General features: G+C 45.6%; 1 long non-coding RNA gene across 1 annotated transcript in view; it reads left to right on the plus strand.

Annotated features, from left to right (window-relative positions):
* The window catches only part of LOC310708934, a 65,133-nt gene extending 47,878 nt beyond the window's left edge, over positions 1–17,255 (plus strand). The window contains exon 4 of the long non-coding RNA XR_014527231.1: positions 16,251–17,255. This is a non-coding gene — a long non-coding RNA (uncharacterized lncRNA). The remainder of the gene's footprint in view (positions 1–16,250) is intronic.
* Positions 17,256–17,702: the final 447 nt, after the last annotated feature.

The following is a 17,702-nucleotide window of genomic DNA, read 5'->3' on the forward strand; positions in this document are numbered from 1 at the left end:
GCCAGGGCTCCTGTGCAGGAGAGAGAATCTGAGCAGGTGCAGCGTGCCATAGAAGTTGCAGCTAGTGTTATCGCCTCTTCTCCGCAACTGTCAATGATGTAGGCGCCTCCCCCGTCCTCCTTTTGTTTAACCGGCCACTCTTATCTACAGAGCTGACCGTTCAAGCCGGTGTGCTGCTTCTTGCAGCTGCAGCCTGGAAATTTGGGTTGCTGCGACGAGGCCATCCGTCCTGCGGCCTCTCCAATTAGTATGCATGCTGCGTCCAGATGGAGGAGGGACATACAAATCCCAGCATGCAACTGGACCGAAATTGCAGCCTTGCGCTCGGTGCAACAGCACAGCAGCCATCTGCCACGGAAAACAACCAGCCAAGCAGTTTAAAGGCAAAGCATCGCGTTATGAACTGTGGAAGGGGGGGGGGGAGGAGAGGATAGGGGGAGGTAAAAATGTAGGGGTGCGGGGAAACGGGGAGGGTAAGATATATGTTCCTGCTGTACAGGTTTTAAAAGATTTCTCCCCGTGTTAAATGAGGATGTGTACAAAAGCATCTTTAACCCACTGTCTGCTCCTACAGCCTATGGAATATTGAGCAGTGGAAGATCTAGCACTTTTGTGTCATTGTAAAGAATTATACCACGGTTAAATTTTGTACTGGAGAGAGAGAGGGAAGCAGAGCTCTCCCCTCTAGCTGTTTAATTTGGTTACACATGAACACGCATGCAAGCACACACACACACACACAAACACAGTCATCTTCCGCTTGTTGCTTTCTATAAACAAGCATGACAGCTCCTCCCACCCCAAATAAAGTTATTTGCCTCTGCAAATTAATATCTCATGCCCGCTGCTGAAGTATCAAGAGTTATTTGTCTCTGGAGAAATCATGTTGAAGACTGACGTGGTGGAAACCACCAGCAGCCCCCGTTCATTTGCATATGCAGATCTGCCTAATTATTCAGCTTGCAATTAAAAGGCTTGCATGTCAGCAAATGAGACTAATTAGATGCATTTATCTATGATAATCAGCTTTATTACAAACAACATAGATTCCCCTTGACTTCACAAGGAAGAGGGCGCCCGTTGGCAGGGGTGAGCTGGTCAGGGGTGGCTTCCCGGGCGAGGGAGGGAAGCCGCAAATTGACAATCAGAGCTTCCTGACTCATCCAAAGAGGCTGGAGGTAACGAGGAAGCAGCAGCTCTTTTACGGGTTGGAATCGGAGAAAGAGTCAGGGTGCTGATCTCCTGGCCTGCTTAATTTGTTGCTGAGTGGCCAACTACGGGGCAACTTAATTGGATGCTGGTTGCTGTAAATAAAGACATCGCCTTCAGCTATGAGGCTGCTGTCTCTTAGGCCTCCTCCTCCTCCACAGGATTCCTCCTCAGCTTTCCTTGGAATCGTATGCCGAGAACATAAGGCGCTGCCTGCTGGATGAGGCCAATGACCCATACCCTGAAGGACCAGGTGTGCAGCCTAGGAGTCATTTTGGACTCTCAGCTGTTCATGGAGGCGCAGGTTAATTCTGTGTCCAGGGCGGCTGTCTACCAGCTCCATCTGGTATGCAGGCTGAGACCCTACCTGCCCGCAGTCTGTCTCGCCAGAGTGGTGCATGCTCTAGTTATCTCCCGCTTGGACTACTGCAATGCGCTCTACGTGGGGCTACCTTTGAAGGTGACCCAGAAACTGCAATTAATCCAGAATGCGGCAACTAGACTGGTGACTGGGAGTGGCCGCCAAGGCCACATAACATCGGTCCTGAGAGATCTGCATTGGCTCCCTGTACGTTTCCAAGCACAATTCAAAGTGTTGGTGCTCGGTCCTGTATACCTGAAGGATCATCTCCACCCCCATCGTTCTGCCCAGATGCTGAGATCCAGCGCCAAGGGGCTTCTGGCGGCTCCCTCATTGCATCTTCTAAAAGTCAGATAGTTGTTTATTTCCTTGACATCTGATGGGAGGGCATTCCACAGGGTGGGTGCCACCACCGAGAAGGCCCTATGCCTGGTTCCCTGTAACCTTGCAGTGAGGTAAGCACCAGAAGACCCTCAGAGAAGGACCTCAGTGTCCAGGCTGATTGATGGGGGTGGAGACGCTCCTTCAGGTATAGGATGTCCCTGTTTTCATTGGAGAAATGTTGAGGGATATGGAGTTATTCGACCCCCGAGCCATCTGAAGCCAGCCCTGAAGGAAGGTTCCCTACACTGGAGTAACAGATAAGGCCCTTGGGCTTTCATAAGTCCTGGCTGGCAGCAGCTCTGCAGAGTCTCAGGAAGAAAAGACTTCCTTCCACCGGCTAGCCCAGGGCAGTCCAACCTTTCAGACCAAATGGGCCGCAAGAGTCCTTAGAGACAGAACCCAGCAGGAGATGCAAAAGGATGGAGTCTTCCCATAAAAAGCAACTACCATGGTGCTATGGTTCCACCTAGCTATTGGGTGGCATAACAGATTTCCGAAAGATCGCCTAGCATAATTCTGCTTGCTGTTTTTCATTTTTGAGGAAAGCATTCCGCAGCATAGAGGCGTTATCCGTGTCCCATCATGTAAATAGCGCCGTGATTTTTCATTAAATAAAGCATGAAGCGCTTTTCCAGTCTCCTGCTGCCGTGTGAGAAATGGCTTGCTAAACCCCACTCGCTCTGTTTCAATGAAGCTAATTTCAAAGCAATTAGCACTAAACTGTGGTGTCTGCTAACGAGGGACGTGACAGTTCCCTAATTCAGAATAGATCTGTACACAGAGCTGCACCAATTTTGAATATCTGGAGTCGCTGATTACACTAATGTTAAGCCAAAGCGGCAACACACACATACACAAATATGAGGGGAGATGGGGGGGGGAGAGAACGTCGGTATCAGATAACAAGCTACCAATTGGTAGCATCAAGCAACATTACCAGAGACAGAGACACCTAGATCCATTACGTTCAGTGAGGTTGATTTCCAGTACTGAATGAGTGTGCATACATGCGCACATTAGGATTGCACACCAAATTTTCACTGGGTGCATTTTTTCACAGCAAAAGGCGCCATTTTGGATGGCTGGTGGGGAGGAGTGAAGTTTCATTCAAAGCAACAGCACTCCCCTAAAAAGAGAAATACCACCTTTCTCTAAGTGATCTGCACCCACCTCCCTGGAAAAGCATTGTGGGAATGTTCAGGGTGGCAGGAGAGGATATATTGTTTATTAATAACCTTCCTAACTTGCGCTAGCAAGTTCCTTTGTGTAGCAGAGTTACAGTCCTCCTTTTTAAGTGCACAGCAGATAGCTGGTTGCAGGCTCGTGTGAGCCTCTCACTATTAGACAATTCAGTCTGTCTCAGATTGAATTGTATGTTCCTGGTAAGTTCCTTTGAATCCCCCTTAAAAGAATAAAGACACGGCAATCTTATTTAAAGCCAATAAAAGAAGTTTACTCACATCAGTTCACAGCTGGATTCCTGAAGGAAGACTTAGTTACAAATATGTACATGTGGATCTACCCCATATGGGGGAATAAGCCCAGTGCTTCTGCTAGCTAAGAGTTAGCAGAGCAGTACTGGCTAAAAGCTGGTCAAATGAAGAAGGAAGTCAAAAAAGAGAGAGGTTGCTGCGTGACTCGTCCTTTTGTTACCTGGACAGGTTAGGTCACGCCCACCTCCTATCATGTGCAAAAGGAAGGATGCTCTAGCCAGGAGGAACAGGAAGTTTTTGACTGGCTGGACCAAACAAATTTGCACTTCTGAAAATTTTAGCCTGCAGTTGTTCAGCCAAGAAACGTGTACAAAAATGTATACCGTACAGTAAAATGCATGAGGTATCGGGAAACTGCTTTGTAAAAAAAAGTCTAATTTAGGAGAAATTTGAACTATAATACTGGTTAATTTTCATGAGTTCTTTTTTTTTTTAATTGCACATTGATGTGGATGTAGAGAACCAAATTAGAAAAAATGCGAAGCTGAGAGAAATCAAAACGGACAGATTTGCCCATCTCTACTCTGAGGTGCCTTTAGACCTTCAAGACAACTATAATCAACTGAAGAACTCTGTGTGTAAGTGAGCTGTTGCAAATTAACCACCACAGCTCAAGCACAGTGCACATCAGTGGGAACAGCTCACACATTGTGACTTAGAGTCAAGCAGGGTTGCCAGCAATCAGGGTGTGAAATGGCTTGCTATTGTGCCTTTATATATATATATATATATATATATATATATATATATATATATATATTTGCTTTCGTAGATTTTCACGGGTACAGGAATGCAGGTTTTGGTGTCTTCGGGTGTCTTCCCGTGTAAGAGTTGGGGTGTCTAGGCGACGTTTCGACGAGGTCTCACTCGTCATCTTCAGGCTGGTGCTTTCGGCTTCTTGTTACTGGAACAGAGCTCTGTTCCAGTAACAAGAAGCCGAAAGCACCAGCCTGAAGATGACGAGTGAGACCTCGTCGAAACGTCGCCTAGACACCCCAACTCTTACACGGGAAGACACCCGAAGACACCAAAACCTGCATATATATATATATATATATATATATATATATATATATATATGACTGTGTGTGCAGCTTAGGAGCTGCAGCCTGGCTGCAGCTGGCTACAAATTATTGCACAGGATCTTTGGAAGGTCTGCCCTCCTCAGCTTCCTCTTCCCTTCTCCCAATTAACCTCCATCTCCAGGGCTCAGCGGTGGGAGAGAGCCTATTGGATGAATCACCAGGGACCGCCCCATGACATCACCAAGAGGTTACTTTAGGTCTCAGGTTTGGGCTCTGAAATCTCAGGGTCTGAGATGCTCCTGATGTGGCTCATTCAATAGTCAATGGTGTCTAAATCTCCCTGTAAACCAGTCAGGATGATGACCCAATAAGCATGTCACCCAGAAGTCCCCTTTGCTTAATAGCCATGGGAAGACAACGCCCTCGCAAACAACAGACGAGATAGGAAGACCATATCGGAGTGCTACAACTTCAGACTGTGGGGGGTGGGCTCGCATGACTGCCTCTTCCTCGATTTAAAAATTAAAAAAATTAAAATCTGCACATAGAATTAAAAAAAAAAAACCTTTCCCTGGCGCACCAGTTTTCTGTGTGTGGAGAGGTGTATTTATAATTTTGGTACAGCCAATCGTATGTGGCCCCAAACCTGCCTGCAAAATGAAGTGGTACGGTTCAGAAAAAGCCCCCCCCCCCATTCATTTGCTGTTTGGGATAACTAGGCCTCAGGCTAAGCATGTCTCAGAATCACATAGGGTACAGGTATAAATATTTCCAGGACCCCGCCCCATAAAAGAGAGATAAAGAATTTCCATAAGGAAACACATACATAATATATGTTATGTATATTTATATATATATATATATATATATATATATATATATATATATATATGCAGGTTTTGGTGTCTTCGGGTGTCTTCCCGTGTAAGAGTTGGGGTGTCTAGGCGACGTTTCGACGAGGTCTCACTCGTCATCTTCAGGCTGGTGCTTTCGGCTTCTTGTTACTGGAACAGAGCAGGATCTCAGTGTTTGAGTTCCTATAAATACTGTTGAGGGGGTGTGGTGTATAGCCTCCGACGTTCTGGGAGAGAGGAAGTTCCCAGGTTAGTGTGACTTTTCTTCTTTTGTTCCTTAATTACTTGAGGGATATCTTGAGTGATTTCTTGAGTGATATTCTGAGTACCACTTAGGAGGGTCATTAAGTGTGGATTAGTTGCTAAAGCTTTCGTGTCTTGACCTCTTGAGCTTGTGAAGAGTTTTTCTGAGAAGATGGCTGTACTGCACTTAGTTGTGCTCTGGCTTGGCTTCGTGTATAGGGGCGAGCTGTGGTTTTGTGCCCTGTGCCAGCCAGATCTGTGTAGGGATTGCAGGGGGGTGCAGCATCCGGAGGTGCCACTATGGTTTGGCTACTGGATGGTGTCTGTAATTTATCTGTGGAGAGGGTCTGGGTTTGGGTCTGGTGTGGTTGATTGGTGATGGCGTTCTGTGTGCCTCTGGTTCTGGTGTCGGTTTTTGTGGGGAGGGCTAATTTCCAGATGTCTGGCAGGCGGGACGTGTCGTCACGCTTGTTCATGTTGTGAGGGTGTTTCTCTATCTCGATGGCTTCCATGATTATTCTCTTGTGGTGATGTTCCATGTTAAAGAGCAATTTGGAATCTGCAAAATTAATTTCGTGTCCTGTTTCTTTCATGTGTTGGAAAAGAGAGGAAGTTTTTTCTTCTTTTTTGACGGCATTCTTGTGTTCTGCGATACGTGCATTTATTCGTCTGTTTGTTTGTCCAATGTACGTGGCTGGGCAGACTTTGCAGGACACTTTACAGGAAACTAAGTGCAGTACAGCCATCTTCTCAGAAAAACTCTTCACAAGCTCAAGAGGTCAAGACACGAAAGCTTTAGCAACTAATCCACACTTAATGACCCTCCTAAGTGGTACTCAGAATATCACTCAAGAAATCACTCAAGATATCCCTCAAGTAATTAAGGAACAAAAGAAGAAAAGTCACACTAACCTGGGAACTTCCTCTCTCCCAGAACGTCGGAGGCTATACACCACACCCCCTCAACAGTATTTATAGGAACTCAAACACTGAGATCCTGCTCTGTTCCAGTAACAAGAAGCCGAAAGCACCAGCCTGAAGATGACGAGTGAGACCTCGTCGAAACGTCGCCTAGACACCCCAACTCTTACACGGGAAGACACCCGAAGACACCAAAACCTGCATTCCTGTACCCGTGAAAATCTACGAAAGCATATATATATATATATATATGACAACAACATAAGGAGAAAAGAAAGAGCAGCTACTCCTTTAAATTATAATGTTGTACCAGGCTGTCCACCGGGAGTTGATGGATATCTAATTATTCAGGCAATCTGGCATCAAATGTCCTCATTTCCCAAATCCATGTGGGAATGAAGAATTCACTTATTCAGCCCAAACTCTGGTAGCGTCTTCCGCATTGTTCTTTTGTTCGTCTCTGCAGACTCGCAACAAGAGAGAAAACCGCTTTTGCCAGAAACCGTTCTCTCTCCCCTCTCCCCTCTCACCTCGCTTTCCTGCTCCACCAACCTTTAATTAATTAGTTCAAGGCTCCAAAGGGAGTTGGGTCAGTTTAGCTCAGAAGTGTCCGCACCCAATTTGTGGCTCACCAGGGTTTGGGGCGGGAGTTTTCCCCAGCCCTTCCTGGAGATGGCTGGGATTCAATTTGGGACCACCTCTACCACAGATCTAATCCCCCACCCTCCAACATTCTGTTTAGGAAACAAACACTCAAAGGATTTCAAGGGAAACTAAGAAAACCTCGCTAAAACCAGAGACATTCCTGAGGGCAGTTCAACACTTCACGCATCAGTGTTATGCATACAGCTTACAGGAAAATAAGGGCAATTGCTTTTCTCCCTCCCGCACTCCAGCACTCCATCGTCACACTCAGAAAGGCTACACCTGTTTAATGTCTGCCTGCCATGCACTCATCCAAGGGGCAAGAGCCCCACCCAAACAAAAGGGTGACGAGTCCCATTCAAATCTCACATTCCCCTTCAAAGCCCCTAACACTCAAAGCAACTAACCCGGTAAAAATCTGCTGAGGCAAAATTTGAGAATTTAAATTTATCTCCCCGGCATCACCGCCTCTGATTTGTTTGATTTTTGGCACGTATCCTTTTTTTCAATTTTTTTTAATTGGTTTTCCAAATTTAAAACAAACATATTGTCAGCGCTGCCACAGGTCCCAGCTCACAGAGGACCAACGCCAGTTGCTCTTTATAAACAAAAGTCTTTATTGTGGTTCATTGTTGGTTTGACATCCGTGGCGCTCAGCGCTATGTCTGAGTCCTTAGACCGGCGAAGCTCCGTCTGACTCCTCCCCGCTCATACACCAGTTCAAGAGCCGAGCTTTGCTCCACCTATCCCTCTCCTCCTTTTGCTCTCTTCTCCTCCGGGTCCTCCTGCCCTCTGGGGTTACCTCCTTCCTACTCTCTTCAGAGGCGGATTCTTCTGACTCCGCCCCACCCTTCCGGCGGGCTTTAGGACCTGGCTCCCAATCCGGGTTTTCTGCTGGCCCGCGCGCCTCCACATTTGAACTTGGCGCACGCGCCCAGCCGCCTACTTTCCTCCTAACGGCTACACTGCTCCCACCACTGCTTTCTCCTTCAGGGAGGCTGGCCGGACCTGCTTTTCCCTCCGCCCCTCCACTCTCTGACGGAGGCGTGGTCAGTCCAGCCTCACTCTCTCCTTCTGCAGGAGGCTCTTGTTTTAACCCTTGGGATTCCTCCCCCCCCCGCTACGCTCCGGTGGGGAAGCTACCCCTGATTTCCAGCTGCCGCTTGGAGACTCCCCACTGGCCCCCCTTGCCCTGCCTTTGGGGGCCCCTTTCTGGGAATCCTCTGATTCGCTGGAGAGACTCATGGAATCTCTCTGATCACTGGCATACCCTCCTGAACTCCCCTCAGATTGTTCCCCTTCGCTCTCCATCTCCTCCTTCCCCTCTGGCTCAGTGCCTGAGCCCATGACACATATCAACAAACATAAAAAGAAAACATCAAAAAACAAGCAAACAAACAAACATATATCCTAACTGTAAGAAATCCACTTTTGTTTACCTTGTTAGGTGACTTCCTCAAATCCCCCTGGCTGAGTTTCCATATAAATCATTGTAGCAGTTTTCTAAAACTAGTTTCACATAAAATTCACTTAGTCCAATTAATATCTTTCTTTCTTATCATTTTAACTTTTATCCATAGTATTCTACAACATCATATGTTTAAATCCTAGGCCATTTTGGTACTCGCAAGTAATTCTATTTAAGTTATCTTAACATTTTTAACTAAATAATCTTTAAATTTCTTCCATTCCTCTTGATACTCCTCCTCCTTCTGGTCGCAGACTCTTCCGGTCACGTCAGCTAGCTCCGAAAAGTCCTTCATCTTCATCTGCCATTCCTCCACTGTTGGTAGTTCTTGCAGTTTCCAGTTTTTGGCTAACAAAATTCTTGCTGCAGTTGTGGCATACAAAAACAATCTAACATCTTTCTTGGGCAATTCCAAACCTATTATTCCAAGAAGAAAGGCCTCTGGTTTCTTAATAAATGTGTATTTCAACATTTTTTTCAGTTCATTATGAATCTTTTCCCAGAAGTCTTTCACCTTGGGACAAGTCCACCACATATGGTAAAATGTACCTTCTTTTTCTTGACATTTCCAACATTAATTACAACTCTTATGGTATATCTTTGCTAATTTTACAGGGATTAAGTACCATCTCTACATCATTTTCATAACATTTTCTTTTAACACTGTACATGCAGTGGGATTTTTGGCATGTATCCTAGTAAAGCCAATCACTGTTTGGACATTGCTTCCTTGATATCAGCTGCTGTTTCAGAGCAGGCTTCCCAGCAGATAATCATTTTAAACAGATCTTTTCCCTGATCTTCTCTCCAAAGCTCCTCCACACACTAGCCTGGATGCAGAAGAGTTCATGGGCCCTTTATAAATATTCAGTCCCTATCGAGGCAATGATCAAAAACATTTAAGCACAGCCTTCTGGCCTGGCATGCCAACAACTCACTGATTTTGCCTTTTTAGCTCCTTCAGAGTGCTGCTTTGACACAATAGCACATCTCCGATCTGGGAAGGGGCCTCGGAAGCTATTGTACCAACGCTTGTGTGATTAAGAGACCCAGTGATAAAACCTTGACATGGCAGGTCAAGGCAATCTCAGTGGAAGGGAGCAGGATTCTTTCAGCACTTCAAAAAGATGGATGTCAGTTCCTTTCTGGTGTCACTGGGAGTTCAAGGGTGCGGAACATTTCCTTGGAAAGGGATGTCAACAGACCAGGAAAAATAAACAGCATGTTCTGCTCTTCTGCAGTTTGTGCAGCAGAAATAAGGTGAGATGAAGTGAAGCTTTTCATGGCGTTGGAGACAAAGCATGCTTTCATCTCACATCTGCGCATCAAGGTGCTGCTAGTAGCTTCCTCTTCTTTCTTTGGCGATCACTCGTAGCTGAGTAAGATTGTCTTCCATCAACATGGTTTTAACAGTGAGTCCGTAAGTGACTGTGGAAGCCAATTCTGGATCCACACGTCCTTCCACAGTGGGGACACAGGTTTCCAGGCAGGAGTTGATCACGGTGAGGGTTTGCCAAGCGTGCCTTCCTCTTAGCACGTTTCTCCCTTTCGTCCTGAGTTCGAGTGTCTTCAAAGTCCATGACACCTTTAGTAAAGGCTGTTCTCCAATTGGAGCGCTCACAGGCCAGTGTTTCCCAATTGTTGGTGTTTATACTACATTTTTTAAGATTTGCCTTGAGAGAGTCTTTGAACCTCTTTTGTTGACCACCAGCATTACACTTCCCATTTTTAAATTTGGAATAGAGTAGTTGCTTTGGAAGACCATAATCAGGCATCCGAACAACATGACCAGTCCAATGAAGATGATATTGAAGAATCATTACTTCGACACCGGTGATCTTTGCTTCTTCCAGTACACTAGCATTAGTTTGCCATTAGACGATGCTGGATTTTGGCATCAATGTCAGCCCTTGTGGAAAAATAACTGCCCAGATAGGAAAAGTGATTGACACTTTCCAACATCACACCATTGAGCTGGATTTGTGGCGCTGCAGAGGGGTTGTTTTGTGCTTGTTGGTGCAGCACTTTGGGTTTTTTGGATGTTGAGGGATAGGCCAAGCTTTTCATAAGCTTCTGCGGAGATATTTAGGATGGTTTGGAGGTCATCCTCTGAGTGTGCACACACTTCGTTGTCATCAGCATACTGAAGCTCTATGATGGAAGTTACGGTAACCTCACTCTTTGCTTTCAGCCTACTTTTCAACCAGCATAGCTATCATGGCTGGTTGAAAAATTGCAACCCTGTCCTAGAAAGGCCATCTGCTCCAAAAAGGTTCTAAGTTGATTGGTGACGATGTCTGCTTGCACAAACTGCATGGCAATTCCTGGCCTCCATTCTTTCAATCTGCAGCTGAGGGAATTGCATAACTCAGGGGCAGCCAAGGAGTTCTTGGACTCCAAATCCCATCGGCCCCAGACAGCATGGCCAATGGTCAAGGATGATGGGAGTTGTGGTTCAAAAAGTCTGAGGGGCACCAGACTGGGGAATGTTGACCTAATGGATATTGAAAGCTCCAGCCCTGTTTCCATATCCCTAATGCAACTGAAAGGGCTGTTTTTGATGTTTGATGTTTTATTATGTTTTTATATGTGTTGGAAGCCACCCAGAGTGGCTGTAGCAACCTAGCCAGATGCTTGGGGTATAATAATAATAATAATAATAATAATAATAATAATAATAATAATGCATATCTATAAATGTATATCTCCAATCCACCTCATGGCCACAATCTGTGGATTGCCCGCCTGTCTCAGATCAAGTCCTGAATTAGTTCAGGGGTGGGGCTAATGTTTAATTAGGATTTTTATTTATTTATTCTTAAAGAAAATGAATTGTCATGAAGGGAGGAGGAGACATACATCTCCTTTCCACCCCCACCCCCACCCCAACTGACTGACAGCTAAGCGGGGAGGGCTCAGTTCTGCATAGTGCTCCTTCACAAGGAGATTCTCTGCTTGTGAAACAGCACCCCACAGGATTGATGCCTCCACTTTAGCAGCTTGCCTAAGGCCCCTTTGAGAGCTTTATGGCTGTGCAAGGGTTTGAACCTGCTTCTCCCAGATATCAAATCTGAGGTTAGATCTACACTATGCAGGCAGCAGGATGCGGTGTGGACTGCTGGTGTGGCAAAATGTACTACAGTGGTACCTCGGGTTAAATACTTAATTCGTTCCGGAGGTCCGTTCTTAACCTGAAACTGTTCTTAACCTGAAGCACCCCTTTAAGCTAATGGGGCCTCCCGCTGCCGCCGCGCCGCCGGAGCACGATTTCTGTTCTCATCCTGAAGCAAAGTTCTTAACCTGAGGTACTATTTCTGGGTTAGCGGAGTCTGTATCCTGAAGCGTATGTAACCTGAAGCAATGTAACCCGAGGTACCACTGTATAAGAAAGGCAAGTCAGATAACCCACTTTTTAATGTTGATCTTCATATATACCACTCTCTGCAGATAGAAAACTAACAAATCAAGGAAAAAAGCTGTTGTTCGGTCCATTGTCTGAGGGGCTAGTTATCCACTTGCACAGAGATTTTGACATAAGAAATCCCCATTTGCTGTCTAAAGAGGTACAGTCCACTCTATCACTGCCACCATATTCTGCTGCATATATAGATATTGCCTTAAATGATCAACTGTTAGATCCAACTTCCTAGGAGAGAGATGTTCACACAAGATGCATCTCTGATGGCTAATGCTGCAGATGCACACATATAAATGTGCTGAAGAAATATGTTCAGGTGGTTCCTGTTTTTCCTGCTTCTGGTGCCTCTAAAATCAATGGGCCGCACGCTTGTCAAATGAGACTCTTTGCATCCCTTCGCCCCTCCTCCCCTCAACAGGTTCAAATTAATAGAGACGTCTGAAGAAAACAGTGCATTTCCTTCCAGATATCTCCCCAAACATTGTTAGCATTTGCAATTGAAGGAGGCAGCTGTGTCAGGATGATGGCATTTGAGCTTGGCTTGGTTCCAAAGGCTGCGTTTCCCACAAGGGAGCTGGGACAGCGTTCTTCGAGTGTAAAATAGCTCTTCCTGGTTTCCATCATTCTAATGAACATGTCTGCAAAGATAGCTGAGTTTCTCTGCACAGCTGATGGCTTGGGTTTCTTGGCGCATGTGTCCACACATGGGGAGCATCACAGAGTGCAATCACACAGCTGCCAGCTGAATGGCAACCACTGTGAAATCTTCTGGTCTGATGGCTCAGACTGCCATTTTTAACCTCTGTGAGCTGAAATACCTCCCTATTTTCTATTAATTTTGAAAAGCAAATTATTAACTGGCTTTCCACACTTTTTTTTTTTTAACTGCTGCATAATACTTTCAAGTCAGTGAGTTTTAATAAGGTCAGATTTTATTTTTAAAAAATGTAGAAGGACAAGCCTGGCTGAAGAAGAACAAGCATGACCTCTGCAACAGAAAGCATTGCCTCGCTCATGTTTCAAATAAAAACAGTGTAAAATTAGAGCTAACACTGGTGAGGTGTGCCCCAATCTAAAAACAATGAATGACGAATCCTTGGTCAAACATGTGCGCTCTCTCTCTCTCTCTCTCTCTCACTGAAACACTGCAAATCTTTCCAAAGCAAATTACGGGATGGCATGGTCAAAAATCACTAGGGCATGAAGTGAAAGAATCAAGCAGCCAGTCCTTGTGAAGTCAATGTTTAGACAGTCAACGACCTCCCACTACTCTGCAATGGGAATTAGGACTGCCGTGCATAGGAGGGGTCTCATGTGCACCCCTTCTCATTTTCTGCCTCTCTCTTTTGCTTCTCTTTATCTATCTATCTATCATCTATCTATCTATCATCTATCTATCTATCTATCTATCTATCTGTCATCTATTTATCTACCATCTATCTATCTACTGTATTATTTGTTCAGATAGTACAGTGGTGCCTCGCAAGACGAAATTAATTCATTCCACGAGTTTTGTCGGCTTGCGATTTTTTTCGTCTTGCGAAGCACGGTGTCGGGAAAGTTTTGGAAAAGCTTCAAAAATCACCAAAGTCTTCAAAAACCTCAAAAAAGGCTACCACACCACGTTCTATGAGTTGCTCCTCGAAGTCAAGTCGCAACTGTATTAACGGTGTTAAGAAAAAGGAAACAAACTTGCAAGACATTTCCGTCTTGCGAAGCAAGCCCATAGGGAAAATCGTCTTGCAAAGCTGTTGGCTTTTTGCAGTATAGTAACGCTGCAGAGAGCTTGCTGGGGAGATCATGCATTAAAAAGAAAGGACTCAAAAATAACTTAAAGAAGGTTTTAATAAGAAAAACAAAAACTCCATTTACACTAAATACATCAACAAACCAGACCCAACCACCAACCCATCCCCCAGGGTAATGGGAGAGCTAGATGCTGCTCCTTATATACTCTACCCAAATGCTGACACACCTTAATCAAATACAACTCAGCAGCACCTGCTACGTTTCACAGCTGTAAAGCTGGGTCTCGTTAGTTTTGCTCTGGCCCTTGCTCCGGCCCCTTAAAGACATACACATGGAGTGGAACAATGATGAACCTTTACATTTAAAGAAACCATTCAAAAACAAAAAACCCTTTCGTCTAGCAAGTTTTTTGTCTTGCGAGGCATTCGTCTTGCGAGGTACCACTGTATAAATTATGCTTGATATTTAATGTTAACATTTAATAATAAGTAAAGGTAAAGGGACCCCTAACTGTTAGGTCCAGTTGCAGACGACTCTGGGGTTGCGGTGCTCATCTTGCTTCATTGGCCGAGGGAGCGGGTGTTTGTCCGCAGACAGTTTTTCCGGGTCATGTGGCCAGCATGACTAAGCTGCTTCTGGCAAACCAGAGCAGCGCACGGAAATGCCGTTTACCTTCCCGCTGGAGCGGTACCTATTTATCTATTTGCACTTTGACGTGCTTTCGAACTGCTAGGTGGGCAGGAGCTGGGACCAAACAACAGGAGCACACCCCGTTGTGGGGATTCAAACTGCTGACCTTCTGACTGGCAAGCCCTAGGCTCTGATGTTTAGACCACAGCGCAACCCGCATCCCTTTAATAATAAGAAGAACTAATAATTAATCCATCTATCTATCTATGAACTGTTATTTGTTCAGACAGATAGATAGATGTATTATTAATTATTAGTTGTTGTTGTTGTTATTAAATGTTAACATTAAATATTAAGCATAATTTATAACAGCTTACAATTACAGAATCACAGAAATAAGGTGGGTTCTAAAATACACACCTCAAGTGTCAGAAGCTAGGATAAAGAGGTTCATCTTCAGCATTTGCTGAAATCTGCGCCATGAAGGTGTCTGATGCACCTCTGTGGGGTGGGAGTTCCACAACTTAGGAGCTGCCACAAAGAAGGCCCTGTCCCAGGCCGCCACCCTGAGCCTCTGAAGCTGGAGGAACTACCAAGAGAAGAGCCTTCTGTTAATCTTAGCACCCAAAAGGTTTTGTGGGGAAGGAGGAGGTCATTCAGGTATTTGGGGGTCTCAGTCACTAAGGTCTTTAAACGCTAATGTGAGCACCTTGATTTGGGCCCATAAACAAACTGGCAACTAGTACAGCTGTTTTAAAACAATCAGGCTGCTGCAATTTGGACCAAACTGAAGTTTCTGAGTGGTCTTCTAGGGCAGCCCCAGGTAGAGTGCATTGCAGTAATCCATTCTAGATGTTGCCAGAGCATCCCTGCCTTGCTGGCAAACCAGATGGAGCTGAAAAGGCAACTGTTTATCGTAAATCACATCCCTCGGGGACCAGAGGTGTAATCCGCAGTCCTCTAGGGAGGTTTACTATCTAAAGGGACCTCAGAAAAGGAAATCCCTTGTAGCAATGCACAAAGAAGGTATCTGCCAAGGAGGGTGAGAACTTTACCTGGTTGTTTCCAAAGACTTGCTTTTAACACTTTAGTGTTATTAGCATCATATTTGCAGTAAAAATTTATCACACCTTTTGCTCACGCTCTGAAGCTATTTTTCTCAACTTTTCAGGGGTGGCGGGGTAGAAAACAATGCATATGGAAATGCCAGAATTGCCTCTTTCTCTTCCATGATGACTTCAGATGTATGGAAATTCAATAGGAATATGATATCATGTGAATTTGGGGTGCCTGGGAATCCTAGTTGCTTTTTCTTAAAGCTTGTACTTCTAGTATTTCTTTATCATTTAAGAATTTATTGGCTAAAATCTGCGTTGCCCCGGGCAGGGGGGGGGGGGGGAATCCAGAAAAAGTAAAAATACACCTGCAACTTTTACGTACATCTTTGTCCTTTCCCATCCTCTTTGGGGGTTTTCCTGGTGAAACCTAAGTAGACACCTTGAAAGCAGGAGATCTGTTGGAAGCTGAGCTGGAGGTGGGAAAGTCACAAGCAAGATGTATTTTGGGAAATAAGGTCAGAAGGCAGGACAGGACCAAAATGAATCACACAGAGAGCATTCAAAGTTTCAAGGTATAGTTAAGGGATTTGCTCTGGAAGGAGAAGGCAAGTTAAATTCAAAAGACTCACGTTTTTCTGCTATTAAGGCCAATGATTTACATAATAGATAGACCTTTTTATTATTATTTTCTTATAACTCTCTAGCCTAATGAGAGTATTAGGAAAAGGATGTTTCCAGTTAGAGTGGCCTGAATAACATCAAATTCTCCCCAATTCTTTCCAAATTTTGCAGGAAAAGGAAGATGCGCCCCTTCTAATCTTCTCTCGATTGGGAGTGAAATGGCTGTTTGCCAGCAACAAAAACACCATTGCCAAGAAGAGGCTGCATCCTAGTTAGAACGACCTTTCTCTCTCTCTCCCCACCCCCCTTCAATGGCCATTTTCCTGCAAGCGACCCAGATGCTCTGTGGCTCCATATCATCCGCTCACCTCGACAATCTGCCCGGGGCGTTTCTAGCCCATAATGTTATGCTGAGAAGTGGGATGGAAAGGCAAGGAGGCGACTGCAGCAAGGATGGCTTCCTGCATGCAAGCAAGCAAGCTCGCCTTGCCTCTCTCGTTTCACCACAAACAGGGAACGCCAAGCCATTTGCCTCCGCCTCTTCTGTGTCAGTAACACCATAATCTCTCCTGCTCTGCCTGGGCAACAAACAGCCCGGCTTTGCTTTCAGTGGGAAGAATGGATCTGAGGACTGCAATTATTCCAGCGGGCCGGGCTGGCGTCTCTCCTTGCATTGTTAAGGGATGAGGCTGTTCCATTGTGCAAAGAGAGAAAGGCATGCCCATCTCTCCTGGCTTCTGCATCTCCTGATAACTAAAGGTGGAATGATGATGGTGTGGATGGTCCATCTTGGTGTTCCAGAAGCCTGGAATGTGCAGGTCACGCTCCCTGGAGCACACTCATAACTGGAGCAAAAGCTGAATGACGCTGCTGGTTGGGTGGGTGGTCATGTGTCCTCCTTTACAGAAGAGAGTCCTCTGTTTGGAGGACCAGGTGTCAGGAACTGGCCAGATGAAGATTGGTGGGCGCTGTTTGCCCAAGAGTCTCCCAGGGAGGAAACAGAAGATGATGACTTAAATCCAGGATCCTGGTTGTGGAACACGGAGGAGCAGTCTGGGGAAGGGACAAACTGGGAGGTGCTAGAAGCAGGGGGTGGTGGTCAGGAGAAGGAGGGCCTTCCAGGACAGGGTTAGGGACTGTCAGGAGTCCTGGTTCCCAGCTTGATAACTCAGTAAGTGTAGGTACTGTATTTTTCGCCCTATAGGACGCACTGTCCCATAAGGCGCACCTAGTTTTTTGAAGGAAATAAGTTTTTTGAAGGAAATAAGCCTGAGCTTCCCCCGACCCCAGCCCCCATAACAGGCAACTCTCCGCAAGCCAGCGCCGGGCTCCCGCACCTTGCGAAGAGCTGCTAGGTTGGCAGGAGCAGGGGACGAGCAACGGGAGCTCACCCCGTCGTGGGGATTCGAACCGCCAACCTTCTGATCGGCAAGTCCTAGGCTCTGTGGTTTAACCCACAGCGCCACCCACGTCCCCCAATGGAAATAGGGATGTCCTAATCATTAATAATAGATATATTATTTATACCCCACCCATCTGTCTTCTAAAGGTTGTATAGTTACTTATCTCCTTGTCTCAAGGGGTCGCATACCCTCCAACATTTCTCTGATGAGAATAGGGACT

Source organism: Podarcis liolepis (genome assembly GCF_965112155.1).
Source record: "Podarcis liolepis genome assembly, chromosome: 6".
Classification (NCBI taxonomy): Eukaryota; Metazoa; Chordata; class Lepidosauria; order Squamata; family Lacertidae; genus Podarcis; species Podarcis liolepis.